We start from the raw sequence: 6,466 nt of genomic DNA, 5'->3' as shown, positions 1-6,466 counted from the left end.
TTCTTAGAAAAGCATCACTATTGTTCAATTCAGTCAGCTAAACTTTCTGTTCAGTATCTGGCTCTAGAGTTGAATACCACACCCTTAACATGACGACAACCACCAGGTAACCAATGTTAAATAGTACAGCTAAATAATCCTTTTCATACATGTAGCTCAGGAATCCAAATTCTCCATTCTGCCTAAATGAGATAAAGTCATTTAGGCACTTTATCTCATCTGTGCTTTTAAAGAAATACTTTGAAGTTGTAGTCAAGAAAAAGAGGCTCATGACTTCAGCTATGACTGCATTTTCCTGAATGAGATTCAAAAAATGTGTTCATCCAGTTCCACCCAATCCTCCCTCCGTCAGCTGCTGACTCATTCTGCAAAGCAGTTCTTAAAAACAGGAGCTAAAAATACACCAAGGGATGTATAAGATGGATGTTCACTTTCCATAAACTAAACAGTGTAAAAGATGCACCAGTTACCACTAAACAAGAGAAATGACTGCTTACAGTGGCTCAGTCACTTCATGGCAAACAAAATATTTTCTGACTCAAACATTAACTAATGAAGCAACTAGTTTCTCCTTCACCTCCAATACTGTTCTTATCTGGTTCTTTGATTTTTTTTCTTTTTTACAAAGAGTTGCCATTAAAACTTAGTAGTTGTAATAACTTCTTAAACTTCGACCATTTTGTACCCTGCGAATTAAACAATGAGCTTTGATTGATTTTGTTTTTAATCGTCATTAAATGAAGCTGGAACTAAAACAATTAAATCAAAATTGATAAGAAATGAAGACCTGGTTGGGGATGCGTTGCTATTGTCCTTTTTAATGATAGGAAATCTACTTCCTTCTACTTGTATTAACTCAGTTCTGTTCCTTTTAACACAATTAACCAGTAACAGGGGTAACTTTGAAACAGAACCTGCCATTATTTTTAATCTGTGCTCTGAGCAAAGATGAACCTCATGACTTGCAGCCTCTGAAGGTTTTAAAGGTCACAGCATGACTCTGTCTGCCCTGTATCTGTATCACTGTTGCTGTTTCCAATCTCAGTTCAACTTCATGTTTCAAAACCACAGCTTATGATAGTGAGGTAATTATAAGAATATATTTTAATAATACTATTATTCAATAAGCAAAAGGATATGTAAAGATATGTCCTTATATGTAAGGATAAGCAATAAGTAAGGATATATCTGAAATTATATAGACCTTTTGGGTCTGTGTGGCCCAAAACTTTACTACATGTACTAATCCCAGTTCTATTTGTTATAATTTCTTAACCAGCTGTAATTTGTTTCCAATAAATTACTCAGTTTTAATTAGATTTGATCAGTGTTACCCAACAGAGGAAATTGCACATCATAATTCTCAACCCTAATTCACAATAAGAGTCATTTTTAGGACCGTAACAAGACAAACAGGTTCTGATAGGGAATTGAGGGAATTGATACTTTTTAACCATTTATTTATTTACTGATGTCCACTGTTAGAACAAAAGGTTTACTGTAAGCAGGGAGTGACAGAACAGTGGAAGATATTAAGGCAGTTTTTAATTTTACTAGTCTACCTTCAGCTTCTGGGTTCTAGGTTAACTTATCTGACATCGCCATAGGAATAGTACAGATTAGATCTTGCAGTGGTTGAGCTAGTTGTGTATCATCTACAATCCATACAATCCATAATATTGAAGGGCTGCAAGCCCCCATTGGAGTTGGCCTGCTGGAGTTAGCTCGTCTGACGCAGCCAAGTCTAACACACGTCTCCTCTTTTGCAAAGGACAAGTTTTTGTGTCCTTGTGATTCTTTCAGAGTTTATTTGAAGAATAAACCTAACAGGTTTAATTCATGTCCAGTTCATCAAGTCCTGTTGGGTCCAAAATCTGTTTATATTGATCCTATTCATTCCAACACGATCTCATCATGTAGTCAGACATAGGCAATCAGACATTTTTGATGATTATAGAAGATTCCAGATAAATATATTGAGACCTTGCCTGAAAATATTTTAGTAGTTCTACAATGTTTCTGTTCTAACATCAGACAAAGATAAAAGTCAACAACATTTTTCACATTTTTTTTTTTATCTCTTGAGGAAAACAAACTTTCTAAACCAACTCGTAAGAAAAAGTAACGACCCCTAAAACTAACAGCAGCACCTTGACTGCCAACTAACTGCAATCAAATGGAAATTAGTTTTTCACATCACGCTGAAAGAATCTTGGCCACTCCTCTTCATTGCAAAAATGTTCTAATTCAGCTGCAAAAAAAGCCTGTTAAAAGTCAGTATCTCAGTCAGAACTGAATCTGAACTTTGACGAGACGACTCATAAACATTTATTACGTTTTGTTGAGCCATTCAGAGGAAGACTTTCTGGCATATTTTGGATAATTCTCCTGCTGAATAACGCAAGAGCACTTCAACTTCAGGTAATAAACTGTTTGCTGGGCATTTAAATCCTTCAGGATTTTCCAGTAGGAATCAGAATCTGAGGTTCTGTTGCCGTTACAACAAATCTTCCAGGTCCTGAAGCAGTGAAGGAATCCTCTACCAATTACTTGGGAACTCTCCAATTATTGCCCAGTTGTTTTCTTAATGGTGAACCATTAACTGTCTCTACATATCGTTCAAGTGAGGTACACAGTACTTTAAACTGGATCTTTTGTGACTTCCCGAATGGGCCCTCAATGTTTTTTTGGAGTATTTTTTTGAGAAGGTTCACCACCATTTTGTGTTTTCCCCATTTGTGGTTTACAGCTCTTGTTGTGATTCACTAGAGTCTCAATGCTTCAGAAATGGCTTTGTAACACTTTATTGCCTGACAGATGTCATTGCTTTTTTTCTGATCTGGTTTTGAGTGGTATTTAATAAATCAAGTAATATTTTTTTAACTATTTTTTCTATTTACTCTGAATATCTTTGCCTGATATTGAAATTACTTTGATGATCTGAAATATTTAAGTTTGACAAAAAAGTCAAAACAGAAGAAAAGAAAAATCACAGCACTATTTGCTTGGTGAGGCATTATACTGTAACCTGTGGTGGCAGCATTGAAAGATTATTCTGCTGTTGTGAACAGTAGGTGTTTACGTCAGCTGGACAAATAAACCACCTAATTTTAGACAAACCAGGAGACGATTGGCTGCAGGGCCAGTAAACTGTTCCTCTAGCGTTTACACACTCATAGCAACAAGATTTACTGCAAATAAAACACCTGAGCTTTTAAAACAAATGCTCTTTGGTCAAAGGGCATATCTATTTGTAATCTTAGGTTTATCTCAACAAGACTCTAAATCCAATATTTATGTTTCCGTTATTAAGAACACCTGCTGATGCTCGTTAATAAATAATTACTGCCTGAGAGCGTTTGGGTCTAAGGTGCCAGTCAGCTCAGAGATTCTTGGCTTCAAATAAAGGATTGGATCTTCTTCTGAGCTTGTCACTGGATTTAAATCAAATGTTGACTTTTTTATTGTTTAGGATTTAATAATTTGGAAGTATTTAAAAAAAAAACCTAGAGATTGAAATCCTAAATATTTAAATGATATTTTCACAAACAACCATATGCTTCCTGGTTCTTAAGAAAATTGCATTTGAGATGTTGGAAGTTTTCCCATCGCGATCTGGTGTGATACGGGACATTATCTGTCATCTTTCAAAACCTGCCAGGATTTCAAAGCTGCTCCTTCATATTTCATGCCCAGTCATCCCGGTGGTTCTGCTGGTGTTGGATGGGGGCGTGAAGCCTGAACTAGAATGGGCCAAGATCACACAGCAGAACACACAATGTGGATATTGTTGAAGTTCGAAAGGCCTCTGCTTGTACCAGTATGAGAGAGTGTGTGCTGGCAAGAGGGGGCTGGATGGGTGATGCGTGTGTGGAGGGGTGCAGCAGGGTCTTTGTCACATTCCTAATTGCAAATAATACTAGAGTAAAATAAGTGAAAGGCATTCCTTTCACTTATTTTGTTGCTGTGTATTGAACACATCACAGGCCTTTCCATTGCACCCACCAGTTTCAGTGCAGGGTTAACTCAACATCATCTAGTGTTAATGCGACTCTCTAACTACAAATAATTGTAGTTGGCTGCACTGTTGAGTGATAGCAAAAGGTGCTGCGTTTGAATCCAGGCCAGTTAATACATGGCGCTTGCATGTCTTCCAACATGCATGCGTGGGTTCTGTCCAAGGTCCTCCCACAGTCAAAAAACATGCATGCTGGGCTAATTATCCTCCCTAAACTACCCTTAGGAGGTTGTGTTTGTGTCCATGGTTGTTTTGCGCCGCGACAGATTGGCAACCTGCCCAAGGTATATCACCCCTGAACCCATGAATGCTGGAGATAAGCACTAGCTCCCCATAGTCGGGCACAGATAAATGAATGTAAGATAGTCTCATTTTCCAGGTATGAATCAAATTAAGGCGTGTTAAAAGTAAACCTGAAAACTAAAACTGAGTAACAGCTTTCATGTATGCTCCCAAACAGAAGTATTTACGCCCTTTAACCTTTTCACATTCTGTTATATTAAACCAGGGGTTTGCAACTCTGGACCAGTTGCACATGAGGATTGGAGTTGCAAACAACAATGGTGGACTCATGCAGGTGCTGCAGCTGCTGCAAAACCTCACTAAACCTAAAACTTCTGCAACAGCTGCAAAAAGTCCTACCAAAGATTCCAGTCACGCTTCGTAGTTTTCAGCGCTTATTTTTTTGTTGTTGTTGTTGTTGTGTTTGCCACTAGCCTCATGTTTAGGCTATATGCAAATGTGCCATACTTCATGCTTAGCTCTACTTTCAGGTCTGGGAGACTAAACATAGCCTCTGTGTTTCCATGTGGATTAAAGCATTTCTGGAACTGGTGGCGTGTGAATGCAATGTTTTTGAAAACAACAACCCATTTTAGGGCCCTTTGACCCTGTAATTTAGTTTTGATCTAAACAGCTCAGCTGTAGCTCAGTCTGAATGTTAGGGTTGCTGTCCTGGGGTAAGGTGAACTTCTTTAAGGGTAAGAAGGAAAAATAAAACTTTTTTTTGTCAATCAAGTACTGAGTCTGCTTCACTGTGTTTTATTAAAGTTTTATACATATAAATAAGTCCGACCTTCACAAAGTCAGACTTAATCCAAACAGAGTGATGTAAATAGGTTTGTTACTTTCAGCAGGTTTAGTACCAGACTTGATGTAATTGGTGCATTCTGTTTGGCAGAGCGAAGGTGGTTTAACTGCCTTTTCTTTGAGGTTACAGTACTTCCATTATTGCCCTGAGTGGAGATGTAACAGGATCTGTGAGAGTAGGTGAAGCTGCCTGGTCTCGTATAGTCTGAGGCCAGCGGGATCAGAGAGAAACCAGAGAGCAGAAGCAAGTCCAACAGGTGAAGCCCTGCAGGTGACAGCGTCTTTCTTTCAAGATTAGTTGCGGTTTTGTACAAACAAAATGAAAACTCACATGAGGAAGGTCTGCAACCCCTCTTCACACCCCCCAAAAATGTCAAATCACTGCCTTTTAGGATGCACTGATGACTCCTTTTTCATGCTATGAATGTTTAGATTCTTAAAGTTCAGAGAATGTTTAATGATATCCCTAATTTGAATTGAAATTCAAATTCAATTGAATTTCAATTGAATTGAAATTCAATTGAAATTGAATTTCAATTTCAATCACCAGTTTCATAATAAAAACACAAAAGTGCCAGAAGGGCTTTTTTTCACCACAACTTGTAACAATATGTATTTTATTCGTTTTTGTGAATAGGATTTGTTTTGATGCCTAAAGTAATATTTAAATGTCAGATAATTTTCTGCTTTACTTTACTTAAAAAAAAAAAAAAAACTTGACTCAGTCTTTATTCAGGCTTTAATGGAAAACATATTAATTTCCATTTATCTCTCCCAAATAAAATATCACACTGTTGTAATGTGGTCCCAACAGAAAGAAAGGACAATAATCAGTTTGAAAAATAGTTCCTTTCAATACAGTTTAGCAAACAAAAACAATTATATTTCTCCATTGGATTACTCTGATTACCTTCTTTCATGTTGAACACTTTTGGTGTTCAAGGCTCTGAAATCCAAACCCTGATGGGCCAGAAGGGCATGCTGCTTAAGTTTCAATGTCCCGAGGGACAAAATATCAGAGAGATGGAGGAATTCAAGCCCAAATGTTACTGAGGTGTGGGTGAGAAAGCATTTCCAAAATGACCAGCTGTTTCTGAGCAGCTTGCTGTGTACCAAAACATAAAAGACCACTGATGACTGTAAGATCCCATGAAGCATATGATACAGCTTTAAACACAAGACTCATGTTGTATCTACATTAAGAACAAGGTTTCTTCACAGCAATCAATTAAATGTAGAAAATGTTCCACTATTTGATTGACCTATTTATTTACAAGCAGCGAATCTCAGATTTGTGTCTGTACAAATATCTGTTTGATTCTGTCTATATTCACTTTGCGTCTAACATGATGACATTTG

The sequence above is a fragment of the Xiphophorus maculatus genome, chromosome 7, assembly GCF_002775205.1.
Source record: "Xiphophorus maculatus strain JP 163 A chromosome 7, X_maculatus-5.0-male, whole genome shotgun sequence".
Taxonomy (NCBI): Eukaryota; Metazoa; Chordata; class Actinopteri; order Cyprinodontiformes; family Poeciliidae; genus Xiphophorus; species Xiphophorus maculatus.
The sequence above is the reverse complement of the archived record's forward strand: the minus strand, read 5'-3'. Positions refer to the sequence as shown.